The 11,487-nt window shown below is 42.8% G+C and overlaps 1 pseudogene; it reads left to right on the top strand.

Moving 5' to 3' along the window:
• The first annotated feature begins 399 nt into the window (after positions 1–399).
• Positions 400–2,476, top strand: LOC115187238 (polyubiquitin-B-like; annotated as a pseudogene).
• Positions 2,477–11,487: the final 9,011 nt, after the last annotated feature.

Below are 11,487 nucleotides of genomic sequence, written 5' to 3'. Positions count from 1 at the left end.
CTAATATGACTGCATTGAGGCATATGTCACTGTGCACACAAATTGTTGCATGCCCACCCACCAACGAATTTCTGGCTACGTCACTGTTTCTGACATAAATTCCTAACTATCTAAAACACAATCCGATTTTACTATCTGGCAAGGTTCATACTGCGACATCTGTGACTGGATTCGCTTTGACTGCTCAGCGCGTTGCTAGAGAACGACGACTCACTCTTTTTGCACATTTCTACCTCCGCCAATGTACGACTTCTTTTATATGTCCATTCTTACACAATTCCTTAAAGATTAAACATTCATATAGAACATTTTCAATGTCATACATGTCGTGGAGTTAGTTCATTTTATCCACAATCCATATGGTTAACGATATTTTTTTAAATCCGCAGTTTATAGTTCCATATGGTGTAATGGTGGAGGGATACGTAACGGCCATGTATAAATAACACAGCCCTTTGTGTGCGATAACAGCCTCGTTTCCAGAAGATTGAAGAACAGTGGCGTTGATAATTTGTTTGTAAGTAGGTTATTATCCAAAATCAGCACGAATGACAACATTTTTCACAAAGACCCTTAGTTCAGCGTAATGTTAATTGGTAGTTCATTGCTTTTCCTATTATTGGGGATGTAAGAATGTACTTTTTTTTGGATGGACGAATAGACGTCGACGATAGACGAGCAAACTTTCTGGTAGCGTTAGCTAACTACAGTAGTTATTTACTAAAATAAAGTTAGTTGGCTGGATATAGTCTTGGCTAGCTTCCTAACTAGCTAAAACAAGGCGCTCAACAGTAGGCATTGGCTAACTCTTCAATCAAGCTAGATATTTATATAGATGGGGGGGCTAACGTTAACAGTGGATGTGTTTTTGTAAATTCAATCTGGAGTGCCAGTGCTCTCTGGGTGTTCGTAAATTTAGAGCTTTGTAAGATTGTCAGTTCGTAAATTCAGAGCGTTTCGCTCAAGGAGCGAGGATTAGGGTTGATTGGAGCATTCTGGCATCACAACAGCTTGGGTGCTTGACAGGCTAACGTTGACTGGCTTGCTAGCTACTTCCAGACACGAATTGGAACTCCTCTCTGACCATTTAACTCGCCATAGCAGAGCTGCTTAGGCTGTTCATATTATCTAGAGCATTGGTGACAAACGTTAACTGTGCTGCTAGCAACATAATTACGCTTAGTTTTTCACACCGGCAATATTCAAGTGTTGCGCGTTTTGTAAATTCATCAGTTATTATGCGCTCTGGCATACTCAGACGATTGCTCCTAAATCGGAGTAGATAGCAAAATGAATTTCCGAACGCATCCCGTTAAAACACCGCGCTCGAGACATAAACCCAGCGATCATCCCGGCTTGGTTTGTCGGGCAGTAATAGTCATATATTTTGCTGTAAAATAAGCGTAGGGGAGTTTAATTTATTACAAAATATTACGTTTCGACTGCAAATGAAAATACAGCCCCATAAATTGAAATGGTCAGCTAGCTAGTCATTACTTCAGGACTCGACGTAGGTTTATGACAAAAGATAGCCACTAGATGGAGCTTGTTCTAAAATGGTGGCACCTGAAGCGTCAGCTGAGTACTACCTCCAATGGGAGGAGCTTTGCTCTACCCTATTTAGAAGTTGACCCACTGCATCTCGGGAATTGTTATGCATACTAGATTGATACCTATAATGTGAATTATGTATAGCCTGATTGTTTATTTGACATTTTAGGTTTGGTTAGTATAGTCTAACATGATTCTCCTCCCCAGTGTCAAGATGCAGATCTTTGTGAAGACCCTAACTGGTAAGACCATCACCCTTGAGGTTGAGCCCAGTGACACCATCGAGAACGTCAAGGCCAAGATCCAGGACAAGGAGGGCATCCCCCCAGACCAGCAGCGTCTGATCTTTGCCGGCAAGCAGCTGGAAGATGCCGCACCCTGTCCGACTACAACATCCAGAAGGAGTCCACCCTCCATCTTGTGCTCCGTCTGAGGGGAGGTAATGCAGATCTTCCGTTAAAACCCTGACTGGTAAGACCATCACCCTTGAGGTTGACCCAGTGACACCATCGAGAACGTCAAGGCCAAGATCCAGGACAAGGAGGGCATCCCCCCAGACCATCACGTCTGATCTTTGCCGGCAAGCAGCTGGAAGATGGCCGCACCCTGTCCGACTACAACAGCCAGAAGGAGTCCACCCTCCATCTTGTGCTCCGTCTGAGGGGGAGGTATGCAGATCTCGTTAAAAACCCTGACTGGTAAGACCATCACCCTTGAGGTTGAGCCCAGTGACACCATCGAGAACGTCAAGGCAAGATCCAGGAAAGGAGGGCATCCCCCCCAGACCAGCAGCGTCTGATCTTTGCGGCAAGCAGCTGGAAGATGGGCCGCAACCCTGTCCGACTACAACATCCAGAAGGGGTCCACCCTTCACCTGGTCCTGCGTCGTCGTGGAGGCAACTAGTTCACTTCTACTCTTAACATGTCACATCTTACTCCAATTTCCTCATCCCAAAATCCCTCCTAACCTCCAACCCCACCCTTTGACCTCACTCCAATCCCACCACTTACTTCCCCTAACCTCTAATCCCCAGCTCTTTTAAAAAAAAAAAAATGTCAATAAAGTTGAAGCATTCCTGATTGTTTGGTTGTCATTTGTAGTAAAATATTTATGTATTTGAATAGCACCTGGTTGTATTATATATATATATTTTTTTTTTGCCAGCTTCTAATTGTAAGTACTACCGCCTCAGCGCATAACTAGAACTGCCTCTATGTTAAACCTAATTTAAATACCTTGTGCTTTTAGTCTTTGAAGTTATGAACTACTTTAAGGTCTTGACGTTAACTATAGGTGGTGCATTTGGAGGTACGCTAGACAGTTGGAGTCGGAAGTTTACATACACTGAGGTTGGAGATATTAGAACTCGTTTCTCAAACACTCCACACATTTCTTAACACTAGTTTTGGCAAGTCGGTTAGGACATCTTTGCATGACAAGTCATTTTTTCCAACAATTGTTAAGACAGATTATTTCACTTATAATTCACTGTATCACAATTCCAGTGGGTCAGAATTTTACATACACTAAGTTGACTGCTTTAAACAACTTGGAAAATTCCAGAAAATTATGTAATTGCCTATCAGAAGTTTCTAAAGCTAATTGACATCATTTGAGTCAATTGGAGGTGTACCTGTGGATGTATTTCAAGGTCTACCTTCAAACTCAGTGCCTCCTTGCTTGACATGGGGAAAATCAAAAGAAATCAGCCAAGACCTCGGGGAATTTTTCTTTTGTAGACCAAGTCTGGTTCATCCTTGGGAGCAATTTCCAAATGCCTGAAGGTACCACGTTCATCTGTACTTGTGAGCAAGTATGAACACCATGAGACCACGCAGCTGTCATACTGCTCAGGAAGGAGACACGTTCTGTCTCCTAGAGATGAATGTACTTTGGTGCAAATCAATCCCAGAACAACAGCAAAGGACCTTGTGAAGATGCTGGAGGAAACCGGTACAAAGTCCTATATCGACAACCTGAAAGGCTGCTCAGCAAGGAAGAAGCCACTGTTCAAAAAACCGCCATAAAAAAAGCCAGACTACGGTTTGCAACCGCACATGGGGACAAAGATCATATTTTTGGAGAAATGTCCTCTGGTCTGATGAAACAAAAATGGAACTGGCCATAATGACCGTTATGTTTGCAAGCCGAAGAACACCATCCCAACCGTGAAGCACGGGGGTGGCAATATGTTGTGGGGGTGCTTTGCTGCCGGAGGGACTGGTGCACTTCACAAAATAGATGGCATCATGAGGGAGGAAAATTGTGGCTGTATTGAAGCAACATCTCAAGACATCAGTCAGGAAGTTAAAGCTTGGTCGCAAATGGGTCTTCCAAATGGACAATGACCCCAAGCATACTTCCAAAGTTGTGGCAAAATAGCTCAAGGACAACACAGTCAAGGTATTGGAGTGGCCATCACAAAGCCCTGACCTCAATCCTATAGAACATTTGTGGGCAGAACTGAAAAAGTGTGAGCAAGGAGGCCTACAAACTTGACTCAGTTACACCAGCTCTGTCAGGAGGAATGGGCCAAAATTCGCCCAACTTATTGTGGGAAGCTTGTGGAAGGCTACCTGAAACGTTTGAGCCAAGTTAAACAATTTAAAGGCAATGCTACCAAATACTAATTGAGTGTATGTAACTTCTGACCCACTGGGAATGTGATGAAAGAAATAAAAGCTGAAATAAATCATTCTCTCTACTATTATTCATACATTTCACATTCTTAAAATAAAGTGGTGATCCTAACTGACCTAAGACAGGGAATTTTTACTAGGATTCAATGTCAGGAATTATGAAAACTGAGTTTAAATGTAGTTGGTTAAAGTGTATGTAAACTATCGACTTCAACTGTATATCCAATCATTTTTTATAAAGCCCTTTTTACATCGGCCGACATCAGTGGTTATATAGAAACCTAGCCTGAAACCCTATACGGCAAGCAATACAGATAAATGTCAGTTGGCTTTTCATGGCTGAGCAATCAGAGGTCGAGAGCAGGTATACTGAACAAAATGCAACAATTTGGATTTTACTGAGTCAGGGTTTGGTGGATTTCCAGGAGAATGCTACCTGCCCCAACACACAATGCCAACTAAAATTTGGAAGATTATTAATGGTCTGGGCTGTTTTTCATGGTTTGGGCTAAGCCTCTTAGTTCCAGTGAAGGGCAGTCAACGCTACAACATATACATTGACATTCTAGATGATTCTGTTCTTCCATCTTTGACAACAGTTCTGGGAAGACCCTTTCCTGTTTCAGCATTACAATGCCCCCGTGCACAAAGCGAGGTCCAAACAGAAATGGTTTGTCGATCGGTGTTGAAGAACTTGACTGACCTCCACAAAGCACTGACCTTAAACTCCATCGAACACCTTTGGGATGAATTGGAACGTCAGACCTCAATAATGCTCCTGTTGCTGAATGCAACCAAGTCCCTGCAGCAGTGTTCCAACTTCTAGTGAAAAGCCTTCCCAGAAGAGTGGAGGCTGTTATAGCAAAGGGGGCATCAACTCCATATTAATGCCCATGATTTTGGAATGAGATGTTTGACAAGCAGGTGTCCACATACTTTTGGTCATTTAGTGTACTTAGTGATGTTTAGTATATAGATGTTAAAGTGGTTTATTTGCTATTTGCAGGTATTAAAAGTAATACATTGGAATCAGTAGGTATTTTGGTGGGTACCAGCACTGGAACTGTTGGAAGAGGGCACTTGTTAGTATGCCTGAAATGCATCCTGCCTTTGAGTAATCACTATGACATTAATTTGCTTTTATCCAACTGTTAGATTATGATTACCTTAAACCAGGAAAGAAGCATTTTCACTATTATAGCTAATAGGTATGCTGTACCTCCCTACAGCAAAAGGATGTCATTCATACTAACCACAAGATGTCCCCATAGACCAAGTGAAAGCTCTTACTGCTGATTGCCTCTCTACACACTAATTTCTAGGGGTGTGCTGACATGCCATACTCGTAATCATATCCGTAGATTTACAGTTGATAATCGGATGATCACTCTATCCAATCCGAGCAGCAGGATCAACGGTACAGGCCGCCCCTCTGCTTACAGACAGGCAAACTAGCCAGTTGAGTTATTTAGACCACGCACATGACTGACTCAAAGACAGTATAGTATAGTTAAGAAACTCTGTGACTGATTGACATGAGAAAGTTGCTTGCTGGTGTAACAGTATAGCTTCCGTCCCTCTCCTCGCCCCAACCTGGGCTTTAACCAGGGACCCTCTGCGCACATCAACAACTGACACCCCACGAAGCATCGTTACCCATCGCGCCACAAAAGCCGCGGCCTTTGCAACGCAAGGGGAACAACCACTTCAGGTCTCAGAGCGAGTGACGTCACTGATTGAAACGCTATTAGCGCGCACCACCGCTAACTAACTAGACATTTCACATCGGTTTACACTGGCACCCCCAATATTTTTTTGTAGATCACGGATAATTACAAGATTTCACATTGGCCCTCAGATCCTCAAAAAATATAGAGCTGCACCCATCCCAGCTTGCATAGCACTGCTTGGCATACGACCGTAAGGTGCTACAGAGGATAGCGTGTGTACGGCCCAGTACACTCACTGGGGCCGAGCTCCCTGCCATCCAGGACCCTCTATGTCAGAGGAAGGCCCCTAAATTGTCAAAGACTCCAGCCACCCCAAGTCATAGACTGTCCTCTCTGACTACTGCACGGCAAACGTACTGGAACGCCAAGTCTGGGACCAAAAGGCTCCTGAACAGCTTCTACCCCCAAGCCATAAGACTGCTGAACAGTGATCAAATGGCTAAATGACTTTGCATTGACCCCCTTTTGTTTGCACTGACTCTCTTGCACAGGTTCTATGCATACTCACTGGACTCTACCCCCCACACACATACTACACTGACACTCCCAACACACACATTACATAGCTCACAACAAACACACACATGCATATTGACGCCACAAACTCGCACATAGAAAAACTTTCATCCTGTTCACTCTCTTCACATACGCTGCTGCTACTCTGTTTATTATCTATCCTGATTTCCTTGTCACTTTTACCCCTACCTACATGTACATATTACCTCATCTACGTTGTACCCCTGCACATTGAATCAGTGCCGGTATGCCTTGTATATAGCCTCGTTATTGTTATTTTTTTAACGCATGGAGAAGCATGTAGACCACAATACCTTCCTCCAGCTCTAGAGACATTGCAATAGATGGGCATAAATCACTTTCACTACCATTGTTGTGTTCGCAATTCCACATAAGTCTCTGGCTAGCGACGTATAGGTAAAGAGTAAAAAAAAGGGCTCTTGAGTGGCACAGCTGTCTAAGGCACTGCATCTCAGTGCTAGAGGCGTCACTACAGACCCTGGTTCAATCCCATGCTGTATCACAACTGGCCGTGATTGGGAGTCTCAAAGGGCGGCGCACAACTGGCCCAGCACCGTCCGAGTTAGGGGAGGGTTTGGCTGGGGTAGGCCGTCATTGTAAAATAATAATTTGTTCTTAACTGACTTGCCTAGTTAAATAAAGGTAAAATAAAATAAAAACACCCATCCATTGTGGAGATCTGTAATCCCTGGCAGTGAATCTGAAGTAGTAGACCACTCTCACTGGTGCTGTGAAGATACCTGCATCAAAGGAGAAGCAATCAGAGATAAGCACAGTCCATCTCTCAAAACCAAAGTGAGTAATATTTGCTGTAGCTGGATTCAGTGTGTATAGATTAGTGTGGTCAAGTCATTGCCTGTAGTGTCTAGGTTGGCCAATGTTGGTGATGACTTTACTGTAGACCAGTGGGGTTTCAGTATTGAAGGGTCCAACATATATATCAGAACAGCAGAGAAGTCCAGCTTTGGTCTGTCTGTAACCCAAGGGAGTGAATTTACTGATTGTAATATATTTTTTCAATCAACCTTCCCCACACTATATTTTGAAGCCAAACAAATGAGTCAATATCTTGACAGACCACATGCCATAGCGGCGCTTTGTCCCTCCTGCTTCTCATTGGCTGTCACTCTGGGACCCATGGCTGTCATTACATAGGAGAGGAAACTTTAATTTTTTATTTATTTCACCTTTATTTAACCAGGTAGGCTAGTTGAGAACAAGTTCTCATTTACAACTGCGACCTGGCCAAGAATAAAGCAAAGCAGTTCGACACATACAACAACACAGTTACACATGGAATAAACAAACATACAGTCAATAAAACAGTAGAAAAAGTATATATACAGTGTGTGCAAATGAGGTAAGATAAGGGAGGTAAGGCAATAAATAGGCCATTGTGGCGAAGTAATTACAATATACCAATTAAACACTGGAGTGATTGATGTGCAGAAGATGAATGTGCAAGTACAGATACTGGGGTGCAAGATAAATAAATACAGTATGGGCTATTTACAGATGGGCAATGTACAGGTGCAGTGATCTGTGAGCTGCTCTGACAGCTGGTGCATAAAGCTATTGAGGGAGAGTCTCCAGCTTCAGTGATTTTTGCAATTCGTTCCAGTCATTGGTAGCAGAGAACTGGAAGGAAAGGTGGCCAAATGAGGAATTGGCTTTGGGGGTGACTAGTGAGATATACCTGCTGGAGTGCGTGCTACGGGTGGGTGCTGCTATGGTGACTAGTGAGCTAAGATAAGGCGGGGCTTTACCTAGGTGCCCTTCTTTGTGAGGCATTGGAAAACCTCCCTGGTCTTTGTGGTTGAATCTGTGTTTCAAATTCACTGCTCGACTGAGGGACCTTACAGATAATTGTATGTGTGGGGTACAGAGATTAGGTAGTCATTCAACAACCATGTTAAACACTATCATTTCACACAGTAAGTCTATGCAACTTATGTGACTTGTTAAGAACATTTTTACTCCTAAATGTATTTAGGCTTCAAAATCAAATCAATTCAAATTTATTTATATAGCCCTTCGTACATCAGCTGAAATCTCAAAGTGCTGTACAGAAACCCAGCCTAAAACCCCAAACAGGAAGCAAGGCATGTGAAAGAAGCACGGTGGCTAGGAAAAACTCCCTAGGAAAAACTCCCTAGAAAGGCCAAAAACCTAGGAAGAAACCTAGAGAGGAACCAGGCTATGAGGGGTGGCCAGTCCTCTTTTGGCTGTGCCAGGTGGATATTATAACAGAACATGGTCAAGATGTTAAAATGTTCATAAATGACCAGCATGGTCAAATAATAATAATCATAGTAGTTGTCGAGGGTGCAACAAGCACGTCCGGTGAACAGGTCAGGGTTCCATAGCCGCAGGCAGAACAGTTGAAACTGGAGCAGCAGCATGGCCAGGTGGACTGGGGACAGCAAGGAGTCATCATGCCAGGTAGTCCTGAGGCATGGTCCTAGGGCTCAGGTCCTCCGAGAGAAAGAAAGAAAGAGAAAGAGAGAATTAGAGAGAGCATATTTAAATTCACACAGGACACCGGATAAGACAAGAGAAATACTCCAGATGTAACAGACTGACCCTAGCCCCCCGACACATAAACTACTGCAGCATAAATACTGGAGGCTGAGACAGGAGGGATCAGAAGACAATGTGGCCCCATCCGATGATACCCCCGGACAGGGCCAAACAGGCAGGATATAACCCCACCCACTTTGCCAAAGCACAGCCCCCACACCACTAGAGGGATGTCTACAACCACCAACTTACCGTCCTAAGACAAGGCCGAGTATAGCCCACAAAGATCTCCGCCATGGCACAACCCAAGGGGGGGGCGCCAACCCATAACAAAGGGGTTGAATAGTTATTGACATTTCATCTTTTCATTTTTTATTAATTTGTAAAAGAAATGTGAAAAATGTTGTCTGTTTATCTCAATTTAAAAATCAGGCTGTAACACAACAAAATGTGGAAAAAGTCAAGGGTGTGAATACCTTCTGAAGGTATTTGCTCTCTTGTCATTACCTGCATTCTCTATTTCCAGCTTTCTAACTTTGTCTTTTAGGAAATGCAGTTCATTCTTGGTGATACCATGATGCATTGTTAGTACAATCACCTTGTTTTTTCTGCTATTCCACCCCCAGTCTGACCTCCATGTTCCTCAGCTCCAGTCTCTGCTCCACCACAATGTCTGTCAGCACTCTCAGCTCAGCCAAGATGTCAGGGGTGTTGGTGGTGGTCTGGCGATTAATCTCTTTCTGGATCCTCTCTGCAGCATCAGTCCTTCAGCTGTCTCTAACCCTACTCTCTGACCCCCCTCCCCTCTCTCCTGAGCCCATGCCCCCAGGCCCAGACAGACAAAACAGCAACACAGAGCCCCCCAGAACAACAGCACCCCTTATTCTGAAATTAGGCTGTTCAGAAAAGTCCAGTATGAGGCTCAGTCGCCTTCTTTATACACTACTTACTTAATGAACTAAATGCATGAGAATTGAATATACACTACCGTTCAAAAGTTTGGGGTCACTTAGAAATGTCCTTGTTTTTGTTCCATTTAAAATAACATCAAATTGTAACTGGAAACAGCTGATTTTTAATGGAATATCTACATAGGCATATAGAGGCCCATTATCAGCAACCATCACTCCTGTGTTCCAATGGCACGTTGTGTTAGCTAATTTAAGTTTATCATTTTAAAAGGCTAATTGATCATTAGAAACCCCTTTTGCATTTATGTTAGCACAGCTGAAAACTGTTGTCCTGATTAAAGAAGCAATAAAACTGTCCTTATTTAGACTAGTTGAGTATCTGGAGCGTCAGCATTTGTGGGTTCAATTACAGGATCAAAATGGCCAGAAACAAAGACCTTTCTTCTGAAACTCGTCAGTCTATTCTTGTTCTGAGAAATGAAGGCTATTCCATGTGAGAAATTGCCAAGAAACTGAAGATCTTGTACAACGCTGTGTACTGCTCCCTTCACAGAACAGCGCAAACTGGCTCTAACCAGAATAGAAAGAGGAGTGGGGGACCCCGGTGCACAACTGAGCAAGACAAGTACATAACTTTTTTTTTAAACCTGTATTTTGTATTGTATCATTGTGGAGTGACACCGTTTTCTAGCTTTTCTTAATAGAAGAACTGTTCTACAAACCAGATTGAACCCTGTTGAATGGAAATCTCCAACACATTTCAGCTGTCTGTGGGGTGTTCTCTCCAACCCCCACTTCTCCTCCTCCTCCAAATTATTCTTGAAAATATATTGTCTTTCCATGCAGTTGAATAGAAAAATAATGGCTCAAGAACAACACACACATCAGAAAGATTAAATTCATGTTTTATTTTCACATACCTGTTCTACAGGGTCAGCCATAGTAGAGCAAACAAGGGTTAAAGCAATAGATTGTTCACCTTGTCAGCTCTGTTAGTCAAACCAGCAACCTTTTGGATACTGGCCCAACACTCTAACCACTAGGCTACTTAAGCACTTTGTCCAGCATCATTATTGGTAAGCCTATACAAAGTACTAAAGGACAGATTACTTTGGGCTAGATAGAAAAATAAAAAATGCTCCAGGACTAAAATAATTGCTAGATTTTAACAGTAGGCTACCAGTTCTTGGCTTGTTACAAGTTTACCAGTGAGTTTTTGTTAAAAAAGATGTAGCTTTTTTTTTCTTTGAGCTGAATCACAATCAAGAAACACAAATAATACATTAGTCCAATATTATCTGCTACACAAGTAGTAATAGCAGAAGGAAGCATGTATTCACCTCACTGACTGAGGTAAATGGAGTTTAGTTCACTTGACCTTCTCAGCTATCAGAAAAAGACCATTCTGTCGTTTGAAAATAAGTTATTTTTTTACACTTTATACCATAGTCCAATGGCAAAAGAGAAAAGATTGATTGACATAGAGTTTGTTTGAATTACAGACACTTGGGTTGAAACAAAGGCGGGCTCATTCAGGGACCTATATAAGCTTGAATCGGCGATGTTTTTCAAAATGTTGGGCAGTTAACCGTTGCAGA

Source organism: Salmo trutta, unplaced genomic scaffold (genome assembly GCF_901001165.1).
Source record: "Salmo trutta unplaced genomic scaffold, fSalTru1.1, whole genome shotgun sequence".
NCBI lineage: Eukaryota > Metazoa > Chordata > Actinopteri > Salmoniformes > Salmonidae > Salmo > Salmo trutta.
The sequence above is the reverse complement of the archived record's forward strand: the minus strand, read 5'-3'. Positions and strand labels throughout refer to the sequence as shown.